This window comes from Sorex fumeus, unplaced genomic scaffold (genome assembly GCF_029834395.1).
Source record: "Sorex fumeus unplaced genomic scaffold, SorFum_2.1 ptg000054l, whole genome shotgun sequence".
NCBI classification, from domain to species: domain Eukaryota; kingdom Metazoa; phylum Chordata; class Mammalia; order Eulipotyphla; family Soricidae; genus Sorex; species Sorex fumeus.
In genome coordinates, this window is record NW_026606111.1 from 50713780 (window position 1) to 50730983 (window position 17204).

At 39.9% G+C, this 17204-nt stretch overlaps 1 pseudogene; it reads right to left on the bottom strand.

Annotated features, from left to right (window-relative positions):
• Positions 1–7003: 7003 nt before the first annotated feature.
• LOC130033725 (uncharacterized) lies at positions 7004–7100 on the bottom strand (annotated as a pseudogene).
• Positions 7101–17204: the final 10104 nt, after the last annotated feature.

Consider the following 17204-nt stretch of genomic DNA (forward strand, 5'->3'; position numbering starts at 1 on the left):
TCATTTTCAAAATTTGGGGTTTAAAACATACAAATATTGATTTTAACAATGCTCTGTTGTTTTAAAATTTTTAGTTCAGTGAAGAAAAGGTAAAGGCCCTCCCGTTGATCGTCGATTTGCTCGAACAGGCCCAGTAACATCTCCATTGGAGACTTTGTTGTTACTGTGTTTGGCATATCGAATACACTCGGTAGCTTGCCGGGCTCTCCGAGAGTGGCAGAGGAATCGAACTCGGGTCGGTCATGTTGGCCGCTTGTAAGGCGAACGCCCTACCGCTGTGAAGAACAATAGATTTTATTGAACAACACTTAGAAACTTGTGAAACAGGCATAGGGTGGAATGGAATATATGTTCAAGAGAGAACACTCGTTTTACAAAGCAAGCAAAGAGTGACATACAGAAAGGAAGCACGGTATTTCTTTAAGGAAGAACACAAGCTTGAGGACCAAGCCCACTCTGGTAGTTTAGGAATAAGAACTTGGAGTGGTATGAACTTAACTTGTATACTTTAGGGGAGAACCTGAGTGAAACAAATAGAAGTACGTTCAGGAGAATGATAAACTGGAGTCTATACTTGGAGTGAGGAGGGTAGAGAGTTCTTTGGGGAGATCTGGACTATGGAGAACAGTAATATTATAACATTAATGATAGTATCTTACCGTGGGATTCCAAAAAAATCTTTAACAGTGGTGTCAGAAATGATAACTTTCTTAGGTATTTGGATTTCCTGTGGAAACTACTGGGAAGCTGAGTTTATGCTCTGGATGCCTCTGCCTGAAACAAGGTCAACAAATCATGAATGAAAAATTACAAGTTACATGGATCAAGGATTCTGATCCCAGTGGAAGGCTAGCTTTTGGGTGGACAATTTCTACTGATGGCCTGATGTAGATTCTGATCCTGGGATACGTAACAGAAAGGAGGTAGTGACAGGTATCCTCAGAAGTGAAGCCTCTCAGACAGAATTCATTCATGCCAACTCATGGGTTATCAATGTTTGCTCATGGCTGCTACCCTTATAACATGCCATTCAACAATTCTGTGGTTTCAATTTACTGTGTCAATGTAAAGATGAAGTTTCTAAATCAAAGGTAAAAATCTGAGGCCCTCAAGATGATGAATTATGGGGAGGGGGGTGGAGCTGGAGCTATAGTACAGCAGGTAGGGCATTTGCCTTGCACACGGCCTACCCAGGTTAGATTCCCAGCATCCTGTATGGTCCCCCCAAGGACCGTGAGGAGTAATTCCTGACTGCACAGCCAGGTGTAACCCCTGTGCATCGTCAGGTGTGACCCAAAAACGCAAAAAAAAAAAAGACGATGACTTACCTTTAGATATTTTGAAGTCAAGTAGAAACAGCCAGGAAGCTCACCAGAAAAGAGTTCTCCTGGGTCAAAAACATCATCACCTCTGGCGTGAGAGCATAAAGAAAATAACGTTTCCATTTTATACCATGTTAAAGCAAGCCAGACATGATCTTGGAAAGTTTGTCAAAGGAAAGCATGGCTATAGGAAGGATAAGATGACTACTGAATGTTAGAGGTAAAATATACAAGTGAAGAAAAGGTCAAGAATTAGGCGGTATGATGGCGACCAGGTATAATAAGAAAAGCATTTTTTAAAAAATAAAATGCAATGAGACATCAAAAAAGACTTTTTTAAATGTTTAAGAACAGGGATATAACTCAGGGATAGAGCATTTGCGTTCCATTGTATGATGATCTGGGATTGATCCTTAGCATTGCAAACAGCATTATTTTTTAATTTTTAATTTCTTTCTTTCTTGCTTATTTGCTTGCTTGTTTTTCTTGTTTTTTTTTTTTGGGTCGCACCTGGCTATGCATAGGGGTTATTTTTAATTTTAAAAAAATTATAATTTTTATTTTTTACCTGTGGTTTAAAATGAAACCTAAAATATTTTAGAGTAAATATATGTGAAGAAGAATAAAATTCACGGGAACTATTTAGTGTTCTTAATGATACAGCAGTCAGAATTTTGAGGTTAATTTTATGGGTAGTGCATAAATAATATTTCTCCATTATGAGGGCTGTCTTTTTAGCATGGTCACCATTTTTCTAAGTTGCAGAAACGTCTTAGTTTAATGTAGTCTCATTTGTTTATCTTCATTTCCTCTTCCTTGGTCAGTGGTGTTTCATTCTAGAAGTTTCCCTTAGCTTTAATGTCATGGAGGGATCGTCCCACATTTTTCTCCATATATCTTAAGAATTCAGCTATGATATTGAGGTTTTTAATACATTTGATCTGACTTTGTGCCTGGCACTATAAAGAGGTCTGAGTTCATTTTTTTTTTTTTTTGCATGTCGCTGTCCAGGTTTCCCAGCACCAATTGTTGAAGAGACTTCCTTGCTCAACTTCATATTTCTTGAGCCTTTATGAAAGATTAGGTAATAATAATCTGAGGGCCAGCGTCAGGATATTTGACTATATTCCATTGATGTGAGGCCTGTCTTTATCTGAATATCATGTTATTTTGATTACTACGACTTTGTAGTAGGGTTGCAAGTTGGGGAAGCTGTTCCCTTCTTCTTTTTACCAAATATTGCTTTAGCTCTTCATGGGAGGTTATTGTTGTGTATGAGTTTCAAGAGTGTTTAATCTATTTCTTTGAAAAATGTTATGGGTATCCTTATAGGAAGTGCAGTAAATCTTTATAGAGCTTTGGGGTGTATTGCCATTTTGACAGTGTTAATCCTCTCAATCCATGAGCATGGGATGTGATTCCATTTCCTCGTATACTCTCTTATTTCGTGAAGTAGAGTTTGTAGGGTTTTTTTTGTATAGTTCCTTAACATTTTATCATTTATCACTTAACTTCCCCTTAGTCGTCGATTTGCTCGAGCGGGCGCCAGTAACGTCTCCATTTGTCCCTGTCGCGTGCTAGTGTAGCCCAATGGCACCTGTTCGATCCAGGAACATGAAGGGCCTCAAACCGATCATTCATGATCTTGACGAAGAAGTCTGACCATCTGGAAGGTGGGCGGCCACGCGGTCTTTTGACATCCCGTGGAATCCAGTCAGTAACAGCTCTAGTCCTGCGGTCGTCTCTAAATCTCATTACGTGACCAGCCCATCTGATTTTTGACACCTTGGCATAAGAGACAGCGTCCCTGATTCTTGATCGGCGACGGATGTAAGAACTCATGATTATGTCTCTCATTTGAGTGAAACGTGATATTCCAAGCATAGCTCTTTCTATTCTTCTTTGGGAGACCTGAATACTGTTCCCATCTTGTTTGCATAGGGCCCAGGTCTCTGAGGCATATGTTAATGCAGGAAGAACAGTGGAATCAAAGAGATGTGCCTGGAGCCGGAGGTTCTTCTTCCTCTTAGCTATTTATTCGACGTTCTTGAAGGCGTTCCAAGCCTCTCTCTTCCTCCTACACAGCTCGGGTGCCAAGTCATTTGTCATGTTGACCTCTCGACCTAGGTACACATAGCTGTTGCATTCGGAGATGGTCGTTCCATTGAGAGCGAATGGGGCATCAGGAACAAGGCTGTTTCGCATAAACATTGTCTTCGTAAGACTCAGCTGTAGTCCTAACTTTCCACACTCATGGTCAAAGTCGGCCAGCATTTGTGCTGCTTGGCTGATGTTTGGTGTTATTAAAACAATGTCATCAGCAAAGCGGAGGTGGTGTAGTTGCCGGCCATCTAGCTTCACTCCCATTCCTTCCCATTCCAGTCGTCGCAAGATGTTCTCGAGGGTGGCACTGAAGAGTTTCAGTGAAAGAGTATCACACTGCCGCATCCCTCTCTTGACATCAACGATCACTTCTTTGTAGAATGGTGAGATCCTGCTAGTGAAACTGTAATACAGCTCACGGAGGATCCTGATGTACTGGGCTTGAATGCCCTGATTGGCTAGGGCTTCAGTGAGCACTTCCGTCTCAACAGAATCAAAGGCCTTCTTTTAATCAATGAACGTTAAACAGAGCTGCACCTTGAACACCCAAGAAACCTCAATGAGCTTGGTTATCGTGTGGATATGGTCGATGGTGCTGAATCCTTTGCGGAACCCTGCTTGCTCGCATGGTTGTCCTTCATCTAGTGTTCTGCCAATCCTATTTAGGATGACTCGAGTGAACAACTTGTAGACAATAGGCAGATCCGGCGATAGTTGCCAATGTCATGGATGTCTCCCTTCTTGAACAGTAGTATGGTCCTACTGGTTTTCCATTGGGACGGAAACTTGCATTCAGACAGGTAGCGAGTGAAGAGCCGAGCCAGTGTATTGATGAGTACTGACTGCAGGTTCTTCAGGTGTTCAGGTCTGACCTTGTCTGGGCCGGGTGCTGTTTGTTCCTTTACCAATGAAATGGCGTGTCGGATTTCGGAAGGGAGAACGTTGGGAACAACATATCCATCCTGTGGAATTTGGTATGTCGGCAAGTGGACATGGTTATCGAAGAGATTTGAGCAGAAGTCATGGTAATCTTCTCCATTGCCGTTCTGGAGGATGTGATGGATCCATCAGGACATCGGAGGGCAGTTTTCTTGGTCTTATAGTTGGCGAAGGACAGGCAGGCATTACGAATACTTTTCCTGGCTTCTGCCGCATCTACCAGTACTTCTGCTCTTCTCTCTTTGAGGTCTTCCTTGATCGCATCTCTGCACTGCTTTGTGAGCTGGGACATTAGCTTGCGGTTGCCTGAGGCATGCGGCAAACCAAGCAGGCGAATTAGCTCAAGAGTTTTCGAAGATAGGCGATTTTTTGTGGCTATCTCTCTCTTGGCATTCCTCGCACATTCATGGAGGTGCTGAAGCAGTGGATCGTATTCCTCGTCAATGTTGTCAACAATGGCATCTTCCCATGTTGCCGCAATAGTACCAAAGTATAGTTCCTTAACATTTTAGTTGACTCTAATATACTCGATTTTCTAAGGTATTATTGTGAATGGGATTGTTTTTCTCTATCTCTTTTTTTCTCTTTCATTTGAAATATATGGGAAAGCCATGGACTACCGGATATTGATTTTGTAATATTCTACTTTACTAACAAATCTATTGTTCCCAGGAGCTTTTTTGTAGATTCTTTGGGATTTTCCAAGTATAGTATCATGTCATCTCCAAATAGTAAAAGCTTGAGTTCTTCCATTTTTATATGGATGCCCTTGATATCCTTTCTTTTTACCGAAATCCTATGGCAAGTACTTCAAGTACTATGTTGAATAGGTGTGGTTAGAGTGGGTAAATTGTTTTGTGCCTAATTGTATTCTGGGATTCTAGCTCATTGATTTCTGCTACAAGCCTTTAGTTTTCTCCCCGTTGAGAATAATGCTTGTTGTGGGTTTGTGGTAGTTTGCTTTGACTAGATTGAAGAAAGTATTTTCCACTCCCATTTTGTTGAGAGTTTTTCATCATGAATGGGTGCTGGATCTCATCAAATGCTTTATCTACATCTATCGATATGATGATATGACTTTTATCTTTATTTTATTGAGATGGTGTATTCTGTTGATTGACTAGAGAATGTTAAGCCATCCTTGCATCCCGGGATAAATCTACTTGGTCATAGTGTGTGATCTTTTGTTGAGTTTCTGGATTCTCTTTGCTGGTATTTTCTTGAGAATCTGTGTATCTGTATTCATCAAGGAAATAGGTCTGTAATTTTCATTTTTTGTGGTCTCTCTGTCTGTTTTGAGTATTAGGGTGATCTTTGCCTCATAGAAACTATTTGAGAGCATTTCTGTTTCTTCAATTTCCTGTAAAATCTTGAAAAATGTTGGCAGCAGTTCCTCTTTAAAGGATTGAAATTTTTCACTATTGAATCCATCTGGGCCAGGCATTCTGTTTGGGGGTATATTTTGATCATCATTTCAATTTCCTTGGTAGTGATAGGTTCAAGTATTCCAAATCTTCTTGGTTCAGCCTTGGGAGGTAATTGGAATCCATTAATTTATCAATTTATTCAAGATTCTCTCATTTCCTGCTGCAAAGATTCTCAATATAATTTCTGATGATCCTATGGATTTCTGTACTTTCTATTAGGATAACCCCCTTTGCATTTCTGATTCGATTTATTAGAATTCTTTCTGTTTCTTTGAGAGGCTTCTAGAGGTTTATTGATCTTGTTTATTTTCTCAAAGAACCAGCTTTTGCTTTTATTGGTCTTCTGGATTGTATTTTGGGTTTCTAGCTCATTGATTTATACTACAAGTTTTATTATTTCCTTGCTCCAGCCTAGTTTTCACTCCTTTTATTGTTCATTTTCCAAAATCTTGAGCTCTAATTTATTCATGTAGGCCCTTTCTTTCTTCCTGATGAATTCTGGCAGAGCTATAATCTTTCCTCTTAACACTGCTTTTGCTGTGTCCCACAAGTTCTGCTAGCTCGCGTCCTCTTTCTCATTTGTTTCTGGAAACTTTTTATTTCCTCTTTGATTTCTTCTCTAAGCCAACGGTTGTTCATTACTTCCCTTAAATAAAATATTTCCTTGCTGAGATTTAGTCTGTTTGATCTATTGAGAAGTGACAAAGTAGTGTTGAAATCACCACCTAGTACTGTTTTGCTATAAATGTTTTTTTTAAGTCTATTAGAAGTTGATTTTAAGTATTTTGCTGGTCTGTCATTGAGCATCTACATTGAGGAGGGTGAGTTCTTTCTGATGTACAGATCCCATGATCATGAAGAAATGACATTCACTGTCTCTTATAACCTTTAGCCTGAAGTCCATGTGGTCTGATACTAGTATGGCTACTCCAGCTTTGTGGAGGTGTTCTTTTCTTGAAGACTTGTTTTCCAGCCTTTTACTTTTAGCCCATGGTTGCTTTGATTGCTCAGATGTGTTTCTTGCAGGCATCAGAATGTTGGGTTCAGTTTTCTAATTCATCTTCCTATTCTGTGCCTCTGAATTGGCACATTTAGTCCATTGACATTGAGAGAGATTGTTGTTATGGGGATTTGTGCTATCTTTATGTAGAATTTTTGTACTTGTGGGGATTGCCTTAGCTTAAAGTAGCCCTGTTAGTACTTCTTGCAACAAAAAATATGGTACTCTTTACAAGTGTGCATGTCGTCTCTGTGCAAGGACCATGATAATCTCTGTATCATTTCAATTTTAGTATATGTGTAACCAAACCTAGTAGGAGTTAATTTTTCTCTTCTGATTACTTTGAGTGTTGTCCTTACATACCCTATGGCAGAGAGTGGTACCTAATCAAGGAAAGTATTTCAAAGCAGCTTGATAGATTTAGAACTTTAATGTCCCAGAAAGAAAATATGGATTTTACCATATTATCTTTTACCATAATCAACGCATCAGTTTTACAAAATAATTCTTTTGGAAGATGTTATATGAGTCCTGTTTAATGCACTTCCCTGAAACCTTCATTAAGACCATTAAACTAGAGCCTTTTGCTGTTCTCACCTCAGTCCCGTGTACATCTCCAGGAAAAGGTGGATGGTGATGTCTGCACTTTGACCACCTTGAATGTAAGTAGGATTTTTCTCCTGAAGGAAGAGGTGAGGAGAATATTGATGATTTCATTCCACATTATTATAAGTTCAACTTGAACGGAAGTTGAGACTCATGTGGGTCCTGTAAAGGACAGAAAAATGGGTCTCAGTGAAGTTTAATGGCCAATACACATTAACAAACACAGATGACTCAAAGCAGCGTGTGTGCATCTTTTTGTATAGTGAGTTTCATATCTAATGATAGTGATTCTCAGCCATGACATACGGGCAAAACAGACCTATAATTAAAAATCTAGTTATCTGAGCAGAGTGGGGTTTCTTAGGTGATTGAACAAGTGTGTAGTAATTTATTACTAAGCACAAATGTAGTTTGAATGATGTGTACTTTTTGATCTAAAATTAATTCCAAATATGTCTAAAATGACAGTCTCCTGACCCCGCACCTGGCTTTCTTCACCAGGGTCCCTTGGAGGGGGTGTGTTGAGTTTCCCTCACCGTGCCAAGCAGAGCCCCGGCACCTGAAGACCTCTGCAACCAGCCATAGGTACGCTTTAAACCACTCTCCCCAAGCTTGAAGGAGCCTCATGCATGAACGAATCTGACAGAGGAACCCAGGTGTGCGCAACCGGGGGATGAGATCTCCAAGGGTGCTCAGATCAAGACTGGGCCCCCTCCAACCAGATCCCCCATCTCCTAGTAGCTAAGTGTTACAACCACGAACTGCCCCTGGAGCCATGTAATCCCATCAATGGCCAAGATACAGAGACTGGATTTTGTTGATAAGACAACAACAATTATTGTCCAGTTGTCACTCTGAGAGAACCTGGTACGCATCTGCGAGTAACTTGCCCTTGTGTTTACCAGTCATTTACGCTTCTTTCAATACAGATTATATGATCATGGTTTATGCTTATTTTTACTATTGAAGTATAATAGCTAAATACTGATTTATTTCACAGCACTAATTTATTAAAAACATTCATCCTTGGCCTATCATAGTAATTGCCAGGATTTGTTGGTTTTGCTTGTTTTTTGATTACTTAAATTGATTTTGGTCCTTTTCTTTCAGGTTGAAAAATTTTGACACAAATGAGTATATGTTTTTCTTTATCTTCTACAGTTTTAAACTGAGAACAACTGTTTGTTTTGTACAAATAAGATACCTGTGCATTTACTATTTCTTCTCATTTTATTTACATTTTAACACATCTCGATTCATCTACAACTATCCTAGTAAGTGTTGTCATATTGAAAGAAACCACCAATTTTTTCAATCATAGCACTGTAGCACTGTCCTCCCGCGGTTCATCCATTTGCTAGAGCGGGAACCAGTAACATCTTACACCAAATTGTGAGATTTGTTGTCACTGGCTTTGGCCTATCGAATACGTCATGGGTAGCTTGCCAGGCTCTTGCTATGTGGACGAGATATTCTCGGTAGCTTGCCGGGCAGAGGAATCGGAATCAGGGTTGGCCTCCTGCAAGGCAAACGACCAAATCCGCTGTGCTGTAAACGTTATCTAAAATATACTAGTAATAACAAATGTTGTTTCATAAACAGTGCAATATAAACAATTATTTAGTAATTTTCTTGATTTTTTAATGAAATAGATAAGCTCTTGAGTATCATGGGAGTATTTTTCTAACACAAGAGTCTGACGAAGGTGAAACTGTTATAACCGTCTTGTAGAATTCCATCTCCCTAGCCTGCTTCAATCTACCCCACTCACTATCCAATCCGGTCTTCTAATGGGATTCTGACCTCCTGATTGGCTAGCCTCTACCTTTCACCTGCCTATTTTATGACATCATTCTCCCACCAAACCAACCACCAACTGGTAGAATCTTGGGGGTCTCATGTAGTTGTTTGTAAACAAATTTGAATCATCATGGCAAGTGACGAGTGACCAATGACCAGTCACCAGTGAGCAGTTGTCTGTACTAAACACTTGTGTTCTTAAGCCGCTTCAGTGTTCAGACGTAATCTCGTACAGTCTCCTCTTCTCGTCTACCTTTCATCGGTATTTCCTCTTCTCTGACCATGTCAGGTAAGGAATAATACCTTTCAAAGCTTGTCATTAGATTTATCATCCCTAAACTTAGCAGTCAAGGAAGAACAGCACGTAGTAATGAAAGAAAGTATTCAAGTAGAATTTTATAAGCCTCATTTTAACTTGACTTTGATATTTGCTGTGTGACTTTAGACATTGGCTTACTTTATGTCACATACAAAGTGTTTTTCGTCATTGATTACATTATATTCTAGACATACTTAGGAGCTCAAATACACACACACATACACACACACACGCATATATATATATATATATATATATATATATATGAGGGTTGATTCTCTGTGTTTCTTTTTCCTTTTCATAGTGAATTTTACATGATATTCACTTAAAACAAGTAAATCAGAGACAGTATTTTTACAGAAACAGAAAATATAGATGCTGTGAAAAACTGTTAATATATACTAGCATGTGTTCTCTGTAATGGTCTCTCCACTTGTATTTATACTTCAGTATTTTGAATATAGTGATATTACAAAGTAATAATCATTTATCTTTGAGTTTTCTATTTAAACCAGGTAATAAGAAAATATGGGGCATGTGGAAGGTGTGGAGTGCTGAGCATTAGGGAGGCAAGCCCTCTAAGGTAAGCAAGTTTGGGATCACTTTCATCAAACTTTGACCAATCCACACCAAGAAAATATGAGGGAGAAAAAAATAGGAAGAATGAAAGAAAAAGTATAGAAAGAAAGAAAGAAAGAAAGAAAGAAAGAAAGAAAGAAAGAATAGGGACTTCGATTATCAAGGAAGAGGAAAACGTTTGTTCAGAATGTTGAAGAGAACCAAAGATTTAAAATCAAAAAAGAAAGGTACCAGTAGAAAAAGCATATTATCAGAAAGCCATCATTGCTGGCATTTTTCCTTATTATCTCTTAGAACACAGTACTTGGTTCTTGACAATTTGAGTATAAACACGCTTCAGAAATGATGCTTCCCATAAGTAGCTAATAGTGCTTATCTAGGGCGGTGGAAGACACATAATCTTCAATGCTTTTATTACGTTATGGTTTTAAGTACATGTACGCGCTGCCTGTTAAAATTAAAAATTGGTATATTCTAACTTGAATAAGGAGATTTGATTCATTTGTGTGGTAAGTAGGTTCCAGGTTAAAGCGGCTTCTCATCTTTACAAATATTATTTCATGTGATTTTTTCTTCCTAACATGAAAGTATTTTGATAATAGTCAACTTCTGTTTTAAATCCTAAGAGGAAAAAGAAAAATCAAGTCTCACAGGTCTAATTACACATTTTTGTCATATTTGTGAATTAAGATTTTTCCTACATTAAAGATATTTTATTGGATTTTGGTGCTCATTTATTAAACATTGAGAAGAACGTTTTACTGGTTGATAAAGCTAATTCTAATCTAGGGGTTGAAAGTAAATTTGCAAATTTTGTGATCACTTTTTAAATGGTCTTTTCTGTGTCTTGTGTGATCAAGAGAAATCCTATGCTATGTTTAACACGTGTTGTTTGCTGGTTAATATTCAAAGGTACTGATGAGAATATTTTTTTGTACTTTCGAAATTTCTTTTCTGTATTTTACTCATTTAAAACATTTCCTTCCTATGAAATACAATCACGCTTACTCCTATTTTCTTTTTGTTATGTAGTTACTGGTAAATCCTTTCTCTTTAATGGACTGGTAAAGTGTGCAATCAAAAATCACCTTCTATTCCATTTTTTGGCTAGCAGTTTTTTGTAAAATAGAATACTGTCTACATATTGTATATGTGGAAAAATTTATTAATAACGTTATTGTACTGTTTTATTTGGTTTTGTTTGGGATCACATCCACTGTTATTCAAGGCCTACTCTTGGGTCTGCTCTCCATAACTTACTGTACTATGCTGCTTGCTACAGAGCCCAGATTTCATTAATATCTATATTCTTTTTCAGTTATGTGATAAATATTTTTCATTATGTTTTCTTTACCCTTCCTCCTATGTAAATCACATGAAATAGAAAAATTATATTTATGTATGTGTTATTTTTCTAAGAATTATTAGTAACTACATTTTAGACAAACAATTTAAGACACAGAGTTTAAATAAAGTTTTCCTTCCAAAACATTTCTTTGAAAAAACTCAAGTTGTCATTTTTGAAGTGGATCAAAAATGAGGGTAAACTTCAATGCATCCACAAGAGTAAGTCGTATGTGAACCGTAAGTTACAGGTACTCATCGCACAAGTCAAATGGAAACCTGATGATTACAATGGTAATAGTTGTAAAGACCCCAAATGCCTAAATTAATGTAAGGTATTCCTTCTGGTTTCTGGACTTGTAGTGATCATGCAGGGTCCTGGCAAAAAGTCCACATGCTTTAGGATGTGTAACCTGGAAATTCAAAAGGCACTGAGAGAGATAGTACTGGAGGACAAAAAGCATTTATCTTGTACACAGCCAATCCAGTTTTGAGTCTATGAAGTTCTTGAGCTGTTGTTTGTCTGTGAAACTGTGTGTTTTTCCTTCTATTATGAATGAGAGTCTTGCTGGGAAATGTATTTTTGGGGAGGCATTTATTTCATTGAGTCTTTTCACTATGTCCCACCACTGTTTTCGGGCCATGAGGGTTTCATCAGAAAAATCAGCTGTGAATTTTAAGAATGCTCCTTTGTAAGAGATTTCTTTCTTCGATCTTGCTGCTTTCAGAATTTTGTCTCTGTCTAAGGTTTTGATCATTTTGATCAGAATGTGTCTTGGGGTATTTTTATTCGGATTTCTTCTAGCTGGTACCCTTCGGGCCTCCTGAATGTGGTCACAAGTTTTCTTCAGCTCTGGAAACGTTGTAGCAATGATGTCTTTGACAGTTTCTTCTTCATCAAGGTTTTCTTCCTTTACCTCTGGGACTCCAATAATTCTTATGTTACCCCACTTGGCTTCATCCCGATCTTCTCTTGCCATCTATTCCCGAATTGTGAGTCTCTTTTCCATTTTCTGCTCTTTTCTGGAGAATCTCTGAACTTCATCTTCGAGCTTACTGATTCTGTTCTCAGCAGCTGTTACTCTGCTGCTGAGGCCTTCCACTGAGCTTTTCAATTCGCCTACGAGATTTTTCAGGTCTGACATTTCTGATTGCAATTTCCTCATTTCTGCCTTCAGCTCCTCTTATCTTCTATTGGCATTGCTTTCCATTATTTCTTTTAATTCCCTAAGCATCCTAAGTAGCTCCCTTCTGAATTCCTTGTCAGAGAGGTTGTCTAACATTAGAGTACTGTTGGTGTCATCTGGGCTAGACTCTTCAATATGAAAGTTTGGTGGGCTTTTGCGTTGCTTTACCATTGTGAGAGGTGTGGTTTAGTCTGTCACGTTCACTGTTACTATTCTGCTTGATATGCAGTAAGAGTTAAGATAGGCTTATGAGTTATTGGCTACTGTATTTCTAGTGGCTGAGCTAAAATAGAGAAGTTTCCACCTAAGAAGGTAGCTTATGGCTCCTATGGCATATGTAGTGGGAAAATATTTCGCGGCCGCTGATGCGGCCGCAGCTCCAGAAATGGTCCCTGGCACTGGGCGAGGATTTGGGAATGTCTCCTGTTTGGAATTGGAGCCATTCAGCTTTGTTGCCAGAGCTGGGCCTCTGTGCCCGTCCCACGCGGCTCAGGGGTTGAAAACCGGCTTTCTAGGGGCTGGATCTAGCTGCGCATGCCCAGACAGGGTCCCAGGCCCTTGGGGGAGGACTGTACCTGTTTGGAATTGGAGCCATTCAGCTTTGTTGCCCAGAGCTGGGCCTCTGTGCCCATCCCACGTGGCTCAGGGGTTGAAAACCGGCTTTCTAGGGGCTGGATCTAGCTGCGCATGCCCAGAGAGGGTCCCAGGCCCTTGGGGGCGGGCTGTACCTGTTTGGAATTGGAGCCGTTCAGCTTTGTTGCCCAGAGCTGTGCCTCTGTGCCCGTCCCACGCAGCTCAGGGGTTGAAAACCAGCTTTCTAGGGGCTGGATCTAGCTGCGCATGTCCAGAGAGGGTCCCAGGCCCTTGGGGGGGGGGGCTGTACCTCCAAAGGCCTTCTTTAAGTCAATGAATGTTAAACAGAGCGGCATCTTGAACTCCCGAGAAACCTCAATGAGTTTGGTTATCCTGTGGATATGGTCGATGGTGCTGAATCCTTTGCAGAACCCGGCTTGCTCGCATGGTTGTCCTTCATCTAGTGTTCGGCAAATCCTAATTAGGATGACTCGAGTGAACAACTTGAAGATGACAGACAATAGGCAGATCGAACGATAGTTGCCAATGTCATGGATGTCTCCCTTCTTGAACAGTATTACGGTCCTCCTGGTTTTCCATTGGGACGGAACCTTGCTTTCAGGCAGTTAGCGAGTGAAGAGCCGAGCCAGTGTATTGATGAGTACTGACTGCAGGTTCTTCAGGTGCTCAGGTCTGACCTTGTCTGTGCCGGGTGCTGTTTGTTCCTTTACCAACTAAATGGCATGTCGGATTTCGGAAGGGAGAACTTTGGGAACGACATATCCATCCTGTGGAATTTGGTATGTTCGCAAGTGGACATGGCTGTCGAAGAGATTTGAGTAGAAGTCATGGTAATCTTCTCCATTGCCGTTCTGGAGGATGTGATGGATCCATCAGGACATCGGAGGGCAGTCATCTTGGTCTTGTAGTTGGCGAAGGACAGGTGGGCGTTATGAATACTTTTCCCGGCTTCTGCCGCATCTACCAGTACTTCTGCTCTTTTCTATTTGAGGTCTTCCTTGATCGCATCTCTGCACTGCTTTGCGAGCTTGGACATTAACTTGTGGTTGCCTGAGGCATGCGCCAAACCACACTGGCAAATTTGTTCAAGAATTTTTGAAGATAGGCGATTTTTTGTGTCTCTCTTTTGGCATTCCTCGCACATTCATGGAGGTGCTGAACCAGTCGATCGCATTCCTCGTCAATGTTGTCAACAATGGCATCTTCCCATGTTGCCGCAATTGTACCAAAGAGTTCCCAGTTTGTGGTCATACTGGCAGTTCTCTTTTTGAACTTTGCAACCCTTTCTACCCGCTCTGTGAAGTAGAATTTTGCATGAAGGAGACGGTGGTCCGATACCGTTCGAAATATTGGGACAACAGTGACATCTGTCAGGCAAAACCGTCGATTGAATATGATGTGGTCTATTTCGCTGTGGAATCTTCCACCGGGAGACTCCCATGTCCATCGTTTAGATTATGCCTTCTGGAACTGTGTTACCATGAATGGTTTTGGTCGACATGATGAACTCAGATAGTCTCTCACCCTGTTCATTCCATTCTAGGCCATGGGTCCCAATGTGAAGTTCTTCAGCTGATCTTCTCGGTCCTATCTTGGCATTAAAATCACCCACAATGATCTTATAGAAGGTATGGTCTTCTTTATAGAACTTCTCGATTTCTCTTTCATCATAATGAGATGTTGGTGCGTAGACAACGAAGATAGAAACTGCAGGCAGTGAGCCACATCTATTCAAATGTAAACTTCTGATTCGGGTTGTTATTCATTCGAATGAATCAATGCTCTTGGTCAAGTTTGTGTTGACAAGGACACTGACGCCTCCAACACCTCTTTTATCGCAAGTTCCCAGGAACAATTCTTCTCCAGTGTCAAAAACGGCATAGTGAGATTCTTGCCTTCTTGTCTCAGTCAGACCAATGATGTCGTACTTGATCATTCGCACTTGTACCATCAGGTCCTCGATGGATGCATCTGATGCTAGCGTACATGCATTGAAAGTACAGACGATCATTTTTGTCTTCCTTCATTGTGACAGCCTAGGTCGGCCTTGAGATTTTGTCGGCCTCTCCTTTCTCATCCTTCTCAGTGCTGCCATGTCGGTGAAGCCTTCAGGATTAGGTGAATGTACATGGTACAGGGTTAGTGTACATGATAGTCATATGAATACACCTGTGCTAATATATCGCTGGTATCTAGAGAATATATATATTGAAATTAGATCACATAGCTGAGTGTGATCTCATCTTTTCTACACACTCCCATGCCCCACACACCCAAAGACTTGTACTAATCCTTATAGATCCATGACTTTTCCTCCTCCCCTCTCCCAGAGTCTTTTAAAATTTCTTTTCAAGTACTAATGTAATGCGCTTTAGAAAATATTGAGTTAAACTTTATTGTTGTCATTTAGCTTTTAGATAGGGAACCAAGAAAATCTTATTAAAAGAGTATTTTTGTATTCTTTGAAAATGATAATAAGAGCATTATCCTTGAGTCCCTCAATAGACATTATATAAAGAATTTTGTGAGGAATTCCCTGTACAAATCAATACTCGAAGAAATAAATGACTTCTCTGAATGAGGATGAACTGGGACATTTCAAAGTATCAATCAGTGAATCAAAGATAAATCATAGCATCCTATAGATAAAAATGATCTTGATGTAATCTAGTCAACACCACTACATTTTTTTCTTATACCAGGTGATAGCACTTTTAACTTTTTAGTTTTTATTTATTTATTTTTATTAATGAAACACCATGAGGTGCAGTTGTAGACTTACATACCTTTGTACTTGGTTTTCAGTTATACAAGAATCAAGTATCCATCTCTCCACCAGTGAACATTCTCCAACACCAAGGAACCCAATGACCCTCCCACCCCCCATCTCCCCGACTTTGCCCCAACTCAGGGCATTCCCTTTTGCTTTTTCTTTGTTTTAGGGTGTTGTGGTTTACAATGGAGGTCAATACCATTACATTTTCAAAGAAGAACATAGTCCCCTATATGTTCAAGACACTACTACTGTCCTGCGGTTCTTTCCAGAATGTACCCTCCTCCAAGCCAGCCCTTTGGAAATATGCTGGGAAGGACAACTGGATGTTCCTTTCCTCACACTGACCTGGAAGACTCTTGCTGATTCTCAGCCACATCAATTATTTCATTTGTTGCCTGATATCACCTCCTGTCCTTTATTTTTTAAAAAAAAAATTTGATTTGTTTCGGGAATATAAAGAAAAAAATTAAATGGACTAATAAAACAAAAGCAAAATCAAACCTTTACACTCTGACATGAAAATCGTCCTAATAGGAGGGGAAGTAAATGACTGAAATGCGTAGGGGAGTGTTGTTAGTTAGTTGTGGACAGTAGCTGGATATTTGACAGTGCATGGAGTATGAATACACAGATCCAGAGATGAGGAACTCTGTACTTGAAGCGAATACAGTTTGTAAACTAGTCATCACAATTATATGTCCATATGAAATTTATATACATATGCTTTGTGCCTTCCTTGCATGTATGTGTTATGCATTCCTTTATCATGGCCTCAGAAATGCATCTGAGGGCACTCGGAAAATTAGTTGAGCCCCAAGTATGGGGAGAGAAGTAGTAAAGAATTGGAGGAGGAAGAAATATGATTTGGAGCTTAAGAGCCGTGTAACAGGAATATATAGATATGTATGTGTGTGTAAATGCACATATATATGTATAAATATATATATGGGCTGGAGCCATAGCACAGTGGGTAAGACGTTTGCCTTGCACGCGACCAACCTGGGTTCGATTGCTCTCCTCCTCTCAGAGAGCCCGGAAAGCTACTGAGAGTAACCCTTCCTCATGGCAAAGCCTGGCAAGGTACCTGTGGTGTATTCAACATGCCACGAACAGTAACAACAAGTCTCACCATAGGGACTTTTCTGGTGCCCGCTCGAGCAAATCAGTGAACAATGAGAGGACAGTGCTACAGTGCTATGGTTAATTCA